The following is a 15,646-nucleotide window of genomic DNA, read 5'->3' as shown; positions in this document are numbered from 1 at the left end:
GAGAGAGAGAGAGAGAGAGAGAGAGAGAGACATTTGATTGTACATGGATTTGTTTGTACATGTGTGAGAGGGGTATAAAGATACCTTCTTTTCTATGAACAGTGCCTGAAACTATATGCTTATGCTTTTTGGAGAAAATTTTAAGAGATTAAGCAAAACAAGTATATAAACCTGAAAAGAGGGAAAGTTTAATTAATTTTGGAGGAAATGCAGGGACAAAAATAGAGCAGAGACAGAAGGAAAGGGCATCAAGTGGCTGTCCAACGTGGAATCCATCCCATGCTCAGGCACCAAACCCTGACATTATTACTGATGCCATGCTGTGCTTACAGACAGGAGCCTAGCGTGTTCTCTGAAAGACTCAACCAGCAGCTGACTGTGACAGATATAGACTGAGACAGGTATAGATACAGATGTAGCCAATCATTTGTTGGGGACCCCAGAGACTAATCAACCAATCAAAGGGCATACGTGGACTGGCCCATGGCCCCTGGCACATATGTAACAGAGGACTGCCTTATTTGGCCTCAGTGGGAGAGGATGCACCTAACCCTGTAAATCTTGATGCCCCAGGAAGAGGGATCCTGGCAAGGCTGATGCGGAGGTAGGTAAATGGGTGGTGAAGCACTCAGAATCAAAGGGGAAGAGTAATGGGGTGAAGAACTTGGGGAGGGAGAACTGTGAAGGGGACAACATTTTGTAATGTAAAAAAAATCAAATAATTTAATTAAAAAGTGATGGTATTTATTAAAACCTTAATTTTATCAACAGTTACTGGCTTATAAAATTGTCATGAATGATGCCCAAGTGACGATTTTCTTTTCAAGACTTTTCTTCTCCTGGGCATTGCCCCATTCCTTGCAGGTCAGCTTTTGTATCCTAGCTCTCATGCTTTCAAATTGCTTCCCAAAGTTCAGAATCTCTTGATGTAGTTTATCCATTATACTCTGTGCATTATTGCTATTTGCTCTTTTTTCAGAATAATGATGTATGTTTATTGTGCATGTAAAAGTGCTTGCTTACATGTATGCATGTGCATCACATGTGTGTAGGACCCACAGAAGCCAGATGAAGGTGTTGGATCCTCTAGAATGGGACAGTTGTAAGCCAGCATGTAGGTGCTGGGAACTGAACTTAGGCATGATGAAAAGAGCAGCAAGAGCTTTGAACTGCTCAGCCTTCTCTCCAGGGCCCTGTTCATCTGGTCTTAGGTCAATTGAAGGAATCTGTGACTGACAGAAAGGTCTTTGCTTATGGCATAACCCTACACAACGGTCAGCTGAAACACTGCTTTCCTATTTCTTGTTGTCTCGATATAGTCCATGTTTCTATAACAGAAACCTGCAGAGTAGGCACAATATAAGGGAAATTAATTTCTGTCCCACCATTCTAGACATAGAGAGGAGCATGGAGACTAAAAGGTTCACACCTAGGAAAGGCTTCCATGCTTCTTCATCATGGCAGATGGCATGGGGGTAAGACAGAGAGACTACCAGGGAAGACCTAACCCATTTTCACAAGACTATACTCATAATAATTGACACACTGACACTATAACAATCATTTATCATTAGGGATCTCCTCCCAATACTCTTTCACTGAGTATTAAGGTTCTGGTAAGTAAGCTCTCAGGGCCCACTTGGACCACACTAGTAGCATCCCTCAAATATTCAAATATAATTGCCCTGGAAACAGGCCGTCTTGGGTTAGACTCAGCAGTGTTAGGGCATATGCTAAATACAGTTCATGTTGACAGTGAAGTAGGTAAGGGTCATTTGCCCAGATGATGCCATTCATGATATTGAAATTAAACTTTGATGCCTAGATTATTCCAGCATCTCTGGAGGTGGTGGCTAGAGCTACCACACAAGAAAAAAAGAAGCCAAAAGAAAGCTCAGACGCACCCTGACAGGTTGCTTTTTGTTTTGTTTTGTTTTCTGTTTGGTAAGACATGTAAGGAGTCACCTTTCCATCTGCTACAGAGACCAAGTTAAGCAACTTCAGTAACTGAAGAAGTGCCACACAAGTGTTTCAAATCTTACCTAAACTCTTCCTCTCTGCACTTACTGACATTTAGAAGCCAAATCTTATTACCTTAAAATTGGCTAAATAAGGTCTCTCCAGTTAATTCTGCCTATAAAACAATTTTTTTCTATTCAAGAATACTGAACACTGGACTCCATCTCTCCTAATAAAGAGGCCATTAATTCTCTGCTACAGCTCATTATTCCTATTAACTATTCGCAGACTTTTTGCTAGAGGCAAAATGTATCTATTAGCGCCAGCAAATAAGGATTGCTAGGATGCTGAGACCAGCGTCCTCACCCAGGAACTCAGCACAGCCAGTGACACTGGTCTTCACCAGCTGAAATCTGATCGAAGCATCTGTGTTGTTGCAAGCACAAGACAGAAGGTGAAAAGGCATGTTGTTAAAAAGATGGGGTCCTTTTTTGTTCAGATTTGTTGATTCAGAGCCTGTGTCTTAAATCTACAAGCAAAACTAGAGTTTTTTAAAAACGTAATACTTTGTATTAATTATTTGGGACTTTCACACAATGCACCTGATTACACTCTCTTCCCAGTCCTTCCAGGTCCAATCTCCTCATGCTTGTGCCTTTCCCTCCCCCTCACTCCCTCAAAAATAGAAGAAGTAATAAAGAAAACCACACCAAGTCCAGTTGTGTTGCCCATGTACTCACTGAAGCATAGTCAAACTCCTAGTGGCCAGCCCCTTAAGGATAACTGGGTCCTCCCCTTTATCCCCCTGCCAAAAGCCATCAACTGAAAAGCTACATTTCAGCAGCCCTATCATGTTTTTAAAGACCTCTCTTCAATAGCTTCCTATCTGGACTGTTTCTTTTCCACGCGCCAGGGTGGAAATTGTCATAGAAGCCTTCCATGTCATAGAAGCCTTCTAAATCTCAACTGTGACCCTGCACTCATCCTGGAGACCACTGCCAAAGAAGGCAGTGGCAGCCCATATTATGGACTTACAAATGGTTTCTGGTAACAGCATGGCCTATAGACCTCATGATGGCTTGTACATCCACATGGCCTTTGGCAGTGACGCAGACTACATGCATCAACATGGCCTCCAGTGGGAGCATGGACCACAGATATCAACACAGACCCTGGAGGTAGCACAGACCACAGACATGAACATGGCTCAGAGCCAGGGAGATCTTACAGTTGGGTAGCATGTTTACAAGCAGAACCTGTGCAAGCCCCGAGCTGCTGCACCTCAATATCTCTTGTTCTGCCTCTCTCTGGCAAGTGCACTTGTAGTTCTGTTCTGCTATCTATCCCACTGAGTGGAGACTCAGTCTTTGTTCATTTAAAGTGACATTGCAAACTGCATTGTGTAACACTGTATGTTTTGTTTTGTGCAAATAGTTTTATATGCAAATATTTATTGGAACTGGTTATTGGTCTGGTTCAAGGTCTCTGGCTTTTGAAACACCATGAATGCTAGACGATTGCTGAGAATTTTCTTGGATATCTGGCTGTTGGTCCGAGTCATGGTGATCATGAGCTGCCTATAATTCCAGCCCTAGGGGATCCAATGCCCTCTTGTGACCTCCCTAGTTATCCACACATGCATGCACATACAAACATGCAGATACACATACCTACACATGAATAATTTTTTAAAATCTTCAATATAGAAATATACTAACTTTTACCAGGCTTCCCAAGTGATGGAAGCCTCACCAATCATTTATAAAGCACGGTTACTCTGCCAAGAAGGTCCAACTATCTAATCCACACTTCACGCCACCTACTCCAAGCGAACACTACCTAACCTCTTCACACTTACCTCACACTTACCAGGCAATAGGTGTTGTCTTGCTTCTTTTTTCATGTACTACAAGGATTGAGGTTCATCATTGCCATAGCATATGCCGTCAGGTCCTTCCTTTCTATTAATGAATCAAATGAATATAGCAGGATAAATATGAATACTTACCTATTTACCAGTTGTTAAAGCATTTACTTCATTTCAAGTTTCACTTAACATCAATAACTCTATCTTAAACATCTATGAACATCCACATGCAGGCCACATTCTGTTGACATGTTCCCTCTGTGTAAGATATATCCATACAAGTAGAATTGTTAGATTGTGATAAATCGTATTTTTCACTGTTAAAGAAATTTACAGACTACTTATCCAAAGTGGTTATAGTGTATTGCATCCCCACTCCACATATCAGGGTTCCTATTTTTCTATCTTTGTAAACATCTTTCTGCCTTATAATAGCCAGTCTAGTAGATATGAAGTGATATTTTGTTGTGGTTTTAATTTACATTTCTCTGATTAATAATATTTTGAGCATCTTCCTATGTGCTTCTTTACCATTTGGGGCCTCTTAGGAGCAATATCTGTCACAAACTCTGCCTCCTTCTAAAAATTAAATTGCTTCTTTTTCAGGAACTAGGCTGCAAGTATTCTTTGTAAATTCTTGAAGCAGTCCTTTATCAGATTTGTGCTTTACAAATACTTATCTTCCAACCTATTGCTTATCTTTTGATTGACTCGATAGGTTTGTTTTACAATGAAAAAGTTTCAAGTTTTGATTTATCCCAATTTGTCATTGTTTATACTTCTTCCAATGGCCAATCTAGAAAAAAAATTAACACAAACCTTGATGATTTTCTTAGGTTATGAATTGAAGACAGATTCTTTTCTCATACAATATATCCTGGATTGTAGCTTGGTAATTATTTACTTAATAACTAAAATCCCATTTAAGTGAATATATACCATATTTATATTTCTGAATCTGGGTTACCTTACTCTGGATGATTTTTCTAGTTCCATCCATTTGCTTGCAAGTTTCATGATGTCAGGTTTTTATAACAGCAGACAAATACTCAAATGTGTGAATGTACTATTTATTTTTTTATTCATTTTCTGTTGAGTAACATCTTGGTTATTTCCAGTCTCTGAATATTATAAATACAGCCCCAACAAATATAGTTAAGCAGGTGTCCTTATGATACGATGAAGTGTTCTTTAAGTATATATTGAAAAATGGCATAACTGGGTCTTGAGGTAGATTCATTCTTAAATTTCAAGGAACTACCATATTGATTTCCATAGTTGCTGTTCAACATTACAATCCAACCAGCAATAGAAGAGTATTTGCTTTTCTCTACACTCTCACCAGCATGAACTGTCACTTATGGTTTTGATCTTAGCCATTCTGACAGGTGAAAAGTTGAATCTCAAAGTAGGTTTGTTTGGCATTTCCCTGATGGCTAAGGATGTGAACATTAAGTGTTTCTCAGCCATTTGAGATTTTCTATTGAGAATTCTCTGTTTAGATATGTTTCTGGTTGTTACAGGATAGTTTAGTCACATTATAATCCCTGAGATTATACTATTTAGTGAAAAAAAAACTATTTCTAGTTGTGGTGAGGATCAGCTCTTGTCACATACCTATAACGCCATTGGCTAGAGTACAGACATGCCCTTAGAACACATTTAAACCCAAACAATGAAGGCAAAGTTGGTTTGTAGAAGAAAGCACCATGTTTGAAAATGATGTCTAATTGAATGGAAGACAAAGTGATGAATCAAAGAAAGATTTGACAGAATAGGATATGCCTAATCCTCACAAAAAGAGAGAGGAAGGGGAAGCTACATGAGTGACAACACCAAGAGGAAACAATTTTACCAGAAAAGTTTTACAGAGACAGGTTGGCGAGAACAAGCTAGACACATGAAAAGACAGAATGACCCAGAGACCAAGAGAGAAGCCAGGACTAGGCTTAGGGTAGCAGAGACAGACAGTAAGCCTCTGAGACAATTACTATAGGAGAATAAAAGACACTTTAGCACCCGGTTTTTACATTGGATTCTTTGGGTTTATTTTTGATGCCTAGTTTCTTTAGTAATTCATATATTTTGGGTATTGGGCCAGCATTAGATATGGAGTTGGTAAAAATCTCTTTCTAGTTTTTAGGTTGCCATTTTGTCTGATTGATGGTGTCCTTTGTCTAAGAGAAGATTTTTAGTTCTATGAGGTTCCTCTTATTAACTGTTGATCCTTGTGTCTGTATTACCGATGTTCTGTTCAGAAAGCTGTCTCTTAAGCAAATGCCTTCAAGGTTTTATCTCACTTTCTCTTCTATCAGTTTCAGTGTATATACTGAGGTCTTTGATCCACTTGAACCTGAGTTTTGTCCAGGGTTGTTAAGTATGGATCCATTTGCTTTCTTCTACATGCAGACATCCAGTTTTACCATCACCGTTTATTAAAGATGCTTTATTTCTCCACTATGTAATTCTGGCTTCTTTATAAAAAATCAGGTATCCATAAGTATGTTGACTTAATATATGGATCTTCAGTACTACCTCATTGATCAACATGCCAAATCAGGATATAGTAGGCTTCCAGAAGTTCTTTTATTGTTCAGGATTGTTTTAGCTACCCTAATTTGTTTGTTTGTTTGTTTGTTTGTTTTTCCATATGAAGCTGAGAACTGCCCATTCAAGTTCTGTAAAGAATTTTGTTGGAGTTTTGATCAGGATTGCATTGAATCTGTAGAATGCTTTTGATAGGATGAGCATTTTTACTATGTTAATACTATCAACCCATGAGCATGAGAAATCTGTCTACCTTATGACTTCATATTTAATTTCTTTCTTCAAAGACTTGAAGTTTATGTCATAAAATCTTTTCCTTGCTTGATTAGAGTTACCCTAAAATATGTAATATTATTTGAGACTATTGTAAAAAGTCGTTTCTCTGATTGATTGATTGATTTTATTTTCTTTCATAAGAAAGGATCTATTTCACCATATAACTTGTAATACATTATCCAGGGAAGTAAAAACAGGAACGAAGGCAGAAATGCAGAGGCCATGGAGAAGTACAACTTATTCGTTTGGTCCTCATGGTTTGCTCAACCTTTCTTTTTTTTTCTTTTAATTTGTCATTTGTATATAAGAGGGCTACTAAGTTTTTGTATTATTCTTGTATCAAGTCACTTGTCTGAAAGTGTTTATTAGATGTAAAAATTCCTTGGTGAAGCTTTTATGATCACTATGTCCACTGATAGATCATCTATAAATGAGGTTACTTTAACTTCATCCTTTTCCTATTTATATCCCTCTCATTTCTTTCAGTTGTTTTATTTATCTAGCAAAAACTTCAAGTACTATATTTAATAACTATGGAGACAGTGGACATCCTTGTCTCTTTGCTGACCTTAGTGAATTTGCTTTGAGTTCCTTTCTATATTGTCTATAAGCTTGCTGTAAATTGCCTTTATTATGTCTGGTATGTTGCTTATATCACTTATCTCTCCAGGACTTTTATCATGAAGGGGTGTTGGATATTGTCAAAGGTTTTGTCAGCTTCTAATGACATAGTTATATTTTTATTTTCTTTCAGTTTATGTATATGGTAGATTACATTGGCAGATTTTTATATGCTGAATCATCTCTGCATCTCTGGGATGAAGCCTACTTGACTATAGTGGGTGGTGTTTTTGATGTATTTATTTTTGGATTCAGTATGTGAGTACTTTATTGAGTCCTTTTACATTAATGTTCACAAGGGATATTGGTCTGTAATTTTATTTCTTCATTGAATCTTTGTGTTGTGAGTCTTTATGAGGTGAGGGCTTCATAAAATGACCATCACAGGGTGCTGTGAACTCATAAAGTGAATTATGTCAGTACTCCTTCTGTTTCTATTTTGTGGAATAATTTGAGGAGTATTGGTATTAACTCTTCTTTGGAAACCTGGTAGAAATCAGTATTAAAATCATCTGGCCTGGAATTATTTCTTATTGCATCCCTACTCCACCTCCTCTTCCTCCCCCCCTTCCCCCTCCCCCTCCCCCTCCTCCTCCTCCTCTTCCTCCTCCTCCTCCTCCTTCTTTTAGTTTTGGAGACTTTTATGACTGCTTCCATTTCATAGGCAACATAGGCGTATTTAAATGGTTTATCTGATTTTGCTTTAACTTTGGTAAGTTGCATCTGTTTCTTTTAAAATTTCCAATTGAGTGCCATATATGTTTTAAAAATGTGTCCCTATGATTCTCTAAATGTCTCTGGTGTCTCTTGTCATTTCCCCTTCTTTTTCTGATTTTGTTAATTTGGATAGTCTCTTTCTGCCTCTTAGTTTGGATAAGGTTTGTTCTAACTCTTTCATTTGCTCAGAAAGAAAAACAGCCCCGTTTCATGGTTATTTTTATTGTTCTCTTTATTTCCACTTTATCCATTTTAGGTTTTGGTTTGATTATTTCTTGCCATCCACTCCTCTTAGGTATAGCTTTCAGATGTGCTATTAAGCTCCTCATATGAGATCTCTCTAATTTCTTTTTTTTTATATATAGGCACTTAGTACTATGAACATTTCTCTTAGCACTAATTTTATTATATCCCATAGTTGTGGGTATGCTATGTATTCATTTTCATTAAATTTTAGAATACCTTTGATTTCCTCCTTATTTCATTCAGTAGAGAGATGTCTCGATTTCATGAGTTTGAAAGCATTTTGTTTTTTCTGTTGTTGTTGTTGATATTCAGCTTTAATCAATGGTGGTCTGTTAGGGTAAAGGGAATCATTTCCAGTTTCTTGTAACTGTTGAGACTTTCTTTGTATTTGGTCAATTTTAGAGAATGTTCCACAGGATACAGAATAGAAAGTCTATTCTGTGAATATCTTTTAAATCCATTTGTTTTATACCAAATGTTAGCCCCATTATTTCTCTGTTTAGGCTTCTTTTTTTCCTGGATGATCTGCCCATTACTAAGAGTTGGGTTTGAAGTCATCTTCTATCAGTTTGTGAGAATTAATATGCCATTTAAGCTATACTGGTATTTCTTTTACAAACTTCGGTGCCCTTGTGGTTTTTAGTAACATTGTGTCTTTGGTATAGATGTTAATTGAAATATAATATTTGTGTTTTTCCTCTGATGAATATGCACTGTCTTCCTCCATCTCTTTGTATTAGTTTTAGTTTGAAATCTATTTATCTATATATTTAAATACCTACACCAGTTTGCTTCTTTGGTCCATCTGTTTGGAATATCTTTTTCCAACTGTTCGCACTGAAGTAGTGTCTATCCTTGATGTTGGGGTGTGTTTTTGGCATGCAGCAAAAGAATGGATCAAGGTCTTATACCCATTTAGTATCTGTGTTTTCATTAGGGGTATTTAGACTACTGATATTGAGAAATATCAGTGTCAGATGATTACTGATTACTGTAATTGTGGTGGTGGTGATGATGGTGATGGCGGCAGCGGCGGTGGTGTGTGAATGTGTGTGTTTTCTCCTTTTTATATGGTTGACATATACTATGTTTCCTATACTTTTATGCATATAACTAACCTCCTTGGGTTGGAATTTTTCTAGTAACTTCTGTAGGACTGAGTTTATGGATAATTATTGCTTAAATTTGCCTTCATATAAAATATTTTGTTTTCCTTATCTCTAATGATTGAAAGTTTTACTGGATATAATAATCTGGGATAGAATCAGCCGTCTCTACCAGTCTGTGCCACATCTATTCAGGTCCTTCTGGCTTTTAGAATCTTCCTTGAATGTTCAGGTATAATTCTAATAGGTCTGCCTTTATATTTTATTTTTCCTTTATTCCTTGTAGATTTTAATATCCTTTCCTAGTTGTGTACATCTAATATTTTGATTTTTATTTGTATGGAATTTCAATTCTGTCCCAGTCTGTTTGGTGTTCTACAGGATTCTTATAACTTTATAGGCTTCTACTTTTTAGGTTAGTGAAATTTTCTTCTATTATTTTATTGAAAGCATTTTCTGAGCCTTTGATCTGAAATCCTTCTTCTTCCTCTATACCTATTATTCTTAGGTTTGGTCTTTTTATTATGTCCCAGATTCCCTGACTGCTTTGTGTTAGGAGTTTTTAGAGTTAACATTTTCTTTGAACAATGTATTCATTTTTTTCCTATTGTACCTTTAACACCTGAGATTCTTCCTTCCATCTCTTTTATTTGGCTCATGAAACTTGCTTCTGTAGTCCCTGTTCAAGTTCCTAAATTTTTCATTTCCAATATTTCCTCAATTTTTTTCTTTATTAATTTCCTTTCCAATTTCCGGTGTTAAAACGTTTTGTTTATATTTTTCTCTGTTTGTCATTTCATGGAATTCTTTAAGGAATTTACTTATATACTGTTTAAAGACTGCTATGATCTTCATGAAGGTCCTTTTCTTGTGCTTCATCTATGTTGGACTATTCAGTGCCTGTTGTGGTAGGATAGCTGGGCTCTGGTGAAGATCTATTTTTCTGGCTGATGTTGATTGTGTTATTAATCTGCTATTCTGGCATCTGTGTGTGGAATTAATCAATGGTCTAGATGTTGATTTCTGGATTTGCCTTTGTAGATGTGTGTTTTGTTCTTTGGTTTTTGTTTCCTGTATGGATTTTCAGAGAGTATGACAGTTTTATATTATCTGGCCTGGTTAGCTGGTGTGGGAGACTGGATAATTGTGATGAGTTAAGGAAAGGTTGAAGGAGGAGGTCATTGTGCTGTCTTGGGGATGGAGTTAGAGAGGAAAGAGAAACATAGATTTTAAGCTACAGAGCTAGAGATGAGACTGGGGATAAGAGTAGAGGATTAGGTGTCAGAGTAGTAGGAGATGTATAGGTCTGTCTTCAGCTTATCTGTTGCCCTGGGAGAAATAGTCCTTGGTTTGGGGGCTGAGATATGGTGATTAGTGGTGGGAAGGAGTTTAGAAGGGAGATGATCTGTTGCATCTGCAGATATATACGTTAGGGAGGAAGGTTGTCACTGGTGTTCTAGTGCTGTGTTGGGAATGAGAGTACTGAATTGGGTCTTGGAGAACAAAGAAACTGAAGAAGATCTATGGGCAGCCTACCTGGTTATCTAGCACGCATAATTTGTGGTTTAATGGTGCTTTGATGATTTCTTTTTATAATATTGCTCATGGAATGTGTTTCATCTCATAAGTCTATGATCATATTAAGTAAACTTTTGTGGATGATGTGAAGTGAATGTCGAAGTTCTTCTCTTTCCATTTCACTATGTATCTGGCCCAGCACCATTTGATGAAAATATTGTTCTTTTACCAGTGAATTAATTCACTAGCAATTTTTAATCTAGTGACAGTAAAGACAAGGTCTGTGTTCTAAATTTAGTATTTGTAATAAACTAATAACTTAAATATCACTATGATGAATTTCCAAAAGAGGAGCTAAGAAAGAAGAAATTTTGATGTATTCCTATGTAGCAATAAAATACACTGGTGTTCAGTGTGTTTCATTGCTATAACATTTCATTGGTGGAACATTTGTTCCCTTGTGTATAATCTTTCTTTTCAGAAACTGTACAGTATCAAAGATTATTATAAAGTGTTATACTATTATATAATATTTGTAGAAGACCATTGTTTTGGCATAAACTCCAATTATCATTCGAAGCTCCATCTGTTTTTATCCTCAAAGTGAAAATGTTGCCTGAAGTAATTTTTAAATGGGTAATAAAGGTAAGTTTCTAAAGGCAGTTGGATGGTAGGTCTGTTTATCAAACTAACAGTATAATGTTCTCTCTTGGGTTATGTGACCTTTTTGGTCATGGGTTCTTGGCTAGATTTTCAAGATCAGGCATGATGAGTTTCCTTCTGTGGAGGAGTCTTAAACCCAATCAGAAAGTTGTTGGTAGCTTCCATAACATTCATGTTACTGTTGCACAAATGGATACATCTTGCTAAGACAGTTTTCATTTCTGCATCATTTCACTCTCCTCACAGAAGCTTCCTGTCGTAGTGAATAGCTGTGACCACAGTAACTCACAACTCGTCAAAATACCGAGAATGAACAACTGTAGAGTACTCAACACCAGATGGGACATTTATATTAGACTCAAGGAACACAGCACAAGAGGGATGGAAACCTTGTGGGAAATAGTGCCTTCTGTTTGTGACATTGCTGTTTTTACCATGTAGTCATGGCACCTGTGGTAACCTATCCAAGAACTCAACATGTCAGGTTAGCCGACATTGCAGGGTGAGTAAGACAGGGGCTTAAAAGATTATAGTCCTCCTACCAGGTATTGGCTCAATTGATGACTCAAGGTGGGAGTCAGTTTACTTCAGTGCTGTGACATCTGATCTATTGCCTATGTTTCATCTCGTAGATGGTCTCACACTCACTGCCACACAGGTAGCACTAATAGGAATTATTTTTTAAAGTGCATAAGAAATCAGGAGGTGAGTGTGTATTGAGACATCCAGAGAAGTTAGAGGAGTGTAGCAGAAGATATAACCAAAATATATCATATGCATGTATGAAACTTTCAAGAATAGACACAGATAATGTAATTAAAATTAGATAATAATCTCTAATAGGCATTCATTAAAAGAAGGTATAGAAATGGTCAACAGATGCATACCAATGTTTAAAATAACTAGTCACAGTGTGCACCAAAAACAAAAGTAGATATCAGTTAATTCCACTTATGACTACTATAAAAAAAAAGATGAATGTAACCACTGTTGACATTACTGTGGACACAGTAATGTGGAAACAGGATAATGCTTCTTTAAAGAGGTAATCTATGGGTTTATCACATGATCCAGCAATCTTACAAACAAGCATGTATCCAAAATAAATAAGATTAACATGTTCAAAAGGGATCTCTGCTCCCTTTTTCATGGTGTCAGTCACAACTGCTATGTGGTTAATGCCTGCAGTGGTCCCGTCATGTCTGTCATATACTGGTTTGCAGCAGATGTCACTACCTCTGGCTTCCACAGTCTTTCAGCCCTTCTTCTGTGATGATTCCCAAGCCTCGAGGAATGGGAATGTAACACAGGTGTCCATGTAGAATTGATCACTACCCAATTTCTTCTACAAATTTATGAGTTGTTTCTGTATTAATCACTGTCTATTACAAAACAAAACTTCTCTAGTGAAGGTTGAAAGATTATACTAAGCTGATGGTGTAAGATAAAATGTAGAGTTTGTATCTTATGCAGGTTTTTTAAACTTGTGGACAAAGTTTAATACTGTGTCCATTTAGTCGAACAATTGTGGTAGGTATCCCCTAGGGCATATGACTTAGCTATTCACAGGTTTTTGGCCCAATTAAGGGTAACAAGCATGAATTCCAACTTGTGAGCTTTAAATCCACCCAGAAATTGGCTGGTTACTCTAATAACAATCCAGCTACTATTGGAAAAATAAGTACATCTTTGCTAGCTACTCATTATTATAACTCTCAAGGTTCACAGCTGGTTAAGATTGTCGATTCCTTTTCTCCTGTGGCAGTGTACAAAGAACCTTCCAGTACTTAAAAAGCTACCTGGTAAGGATGAAGTTTTGTTTTGAGAGTTTTGTTATGAAGAAATGATAATTTAAACCTGATTTAAATAATATATAAGTGTATGCACGTATCCGAACCTCACATTACCCTATTAGCACTTACAGTTATGTTCTTAAGGATTAGTTAAGAAAATAAATATTATTTTTAAGATGCCCCATAACAAATTAGTTATTTTTCTTTTCTTCTGTCTGCGTGACAGGTGTAACTACATGTTTTGTCTTTGTTTCTTCTTTTTCAGACACTTCCAGCCTAGAAACCACCCTCTGCTCAGCTCATTAAAGCACTTGCTTCATTTTGCAGAATGAAATGTTCTCCAGTTCTGAATTGAAAATAAAGGGAATTAAGTTATTTAACTAAATTCTAGTCATTTTTCCCTTGACAATGTTGTATTGATAAAGTGATCAAGAGTTTGGGACTTATGTTTAATAATGGCTTTTTCACTGAAAAGGATGTCCATTATCTTTTACTATTAGGGAAGATAATTAGACTTAGAAGTCTCCAACCCCTTCTTTTAGCCATTGATAACTCAGAACAACAAATGTGCTCTTTCATTTATTCATATAATGTCACCATTGAATTTCTGCTCTTGTTAACAGGTATTTATGATTTGCCCCTCATGTTTGACGCAGGATGGTCTTCCTATCAGCTACCACTCCCATCTCCTGGCAGGCATCCATTTGACCACAGGTTTCCAATTACCGAGTCCATTCTTCCTTCCTCCCTGCTCCAGCAAGGCAAGGCTCAGAAGTCACAATAACTCTTGTTTTGAAATCAACAAGAACTATAGAATAAGCACCAGGCCTGAGGCAAAAACCTGTCTCTCCAATAGTGGAGTCTGTCTTGATTTGTTACTTCACATCTGTTCTCTTCCGTGCTTGGCTCTCTTTCTTTAGTTCCTGAGAATTCTTAGTTCCTGGATATTGGATTTGTGTTAACTACCTATTTACCTCTCTCCTGCTCTCTCGCTCTCTCTCTCTCTCTCTCTCTCTCTCTCTCTCTCTCCCTCCCCCTCTTCCCTCTTCCCTCTTCCCTCTTCCCTCTCCCTCTCCCTCTCCCTCTCCTTCCCCTCTCTCTCTCTCTCTCTCTCTCTCTCTCTCTCTCTCTCTCTCTCTCTCTCTCTCTCTGTGTGATTTCTACTGCAAGGTGACATTTTATTTTGACCCTTTCCCTTATCTTGACTTGTTTAGCCTGGGTACATTTTATAAGAGCTGATATATATATCTGGGTACATATTCTATTCAGTCTGAACCCTGAAAGATTTAGCTATGACGAAAAACTGGTGTGCTGTTCAGAACCTGTCTTTTTTATTTATCATCTCTTTCCATTGATATACAAACACCATAATTACAGCGACAATCAGGTTTTTTGAAACTCTAATAAATGCATGAAAATGATTTTTCCACAATAAAAAGGGTTTTGGCTGACAGATTTTAAGACTTTTTAAATGATTGCGTGAACCCGAGGGACTAGTGAATAAGGTTTTACCTCATGACCATGAAATAAAAGTAGTCTAGACTTCTACAATCTGCAAGCATGCTCTAATGACCTAAAGCACTTCCATTTGGCCATATTGCTTAACAATTCCGTAATCTCCTCAAACCAGTAAGGTGATTGTGAGAGAATACGGGACCATGGGAGACATTCTAAATCTAAGCAGTAGCAAGCATATTAGTCTATCTTGTGTTGCAATAGCAAAATACTAGGGAATTGGGATTTTGCAAGTAAAGAAGCTTACTTGGTTCTTGATTCTTATATTTTGAGGGTCTAAAGGTTTTGGCACCAGCATTCTGGTGAGTTTTCTTTTACCTCTGACTTTGGACATTTCACAAAATGGCAGGAATAGAACGTTTTAAAAATGGCTGTATGAGAAGACACTAAGCACATGAGGAAGGATTACTTTATAATAAGGTTTCCTATGAAATTACTTCACTCCTGTGAGATTCAGTCAGCTACAAAGGACCAGCATTAATTCCCCATTAACTAATTATTCTCCCATAGACTCTAGCCCTCCATGGTTCTTCTACATTTTCAAAGTCGCTGTACTGATATAAGCCTCCAGTACATGACACTTTGAGTGACATATATCAAACCAAATCCAAGCCATTGTTAATGGTTAGTGACTATTAAGGGTGCAGATTCTAGGCTAAGACTGACTACGTTGAAATTGAAGGAGTCAGTACATAACATTTAAAACAGTTCCTGAAAGACATTAAGTTATCAATAACTGTAGGCCCTCCCTACAATGTATTCATATTTACTATTACAGTCCAATCCTATTGACTTTGAGATGCTTCCCTTTATAATCC

The 15,646-nt window shown here is 37.1% G+C and overlaps 1 long non-coding RNA gene across 1 annotated transcript; it reads left to right on the top strand.

Annotated features, from left to right (window-relative positions):
* Positions 1–2,944: 2,944 nt before the first annotated feature.
* On the top strand, positions 2,945–13,698 carry LOC134479973 (uncharacterized). Its single transcript, XR_010054045.1, has 2 exons — positions 2,945–3,137; positions 13,579–13,698. It is a non-coding gene; the product is annotated as an uncharacterized LOC134479973 (long non-coding RNA).
* The last annotated feature ends 1,948 nt before the right edge of the window (positions 13,699–15,646 follow it).

The sequence above is a fragment of the Rattus norvegicus genome, chromosome 8 (genome assembly GCF_036323735.1).
Source record: "Rattus norvegicus strain BN/NHsdMcwi chromosome 8, GRCr8, whole genome shotgun sequence".
NCBI lineage: Eukaryota > Metazoa > Chordata > Mammalia > Rodentia > Muridae > Rattus > Rattus norvegicus.
The sequence above is the reverse complement of the archived record's forward strand: the minus strand, read 5'-3'. Positions and strand labels throughout refer to the sequence as shown.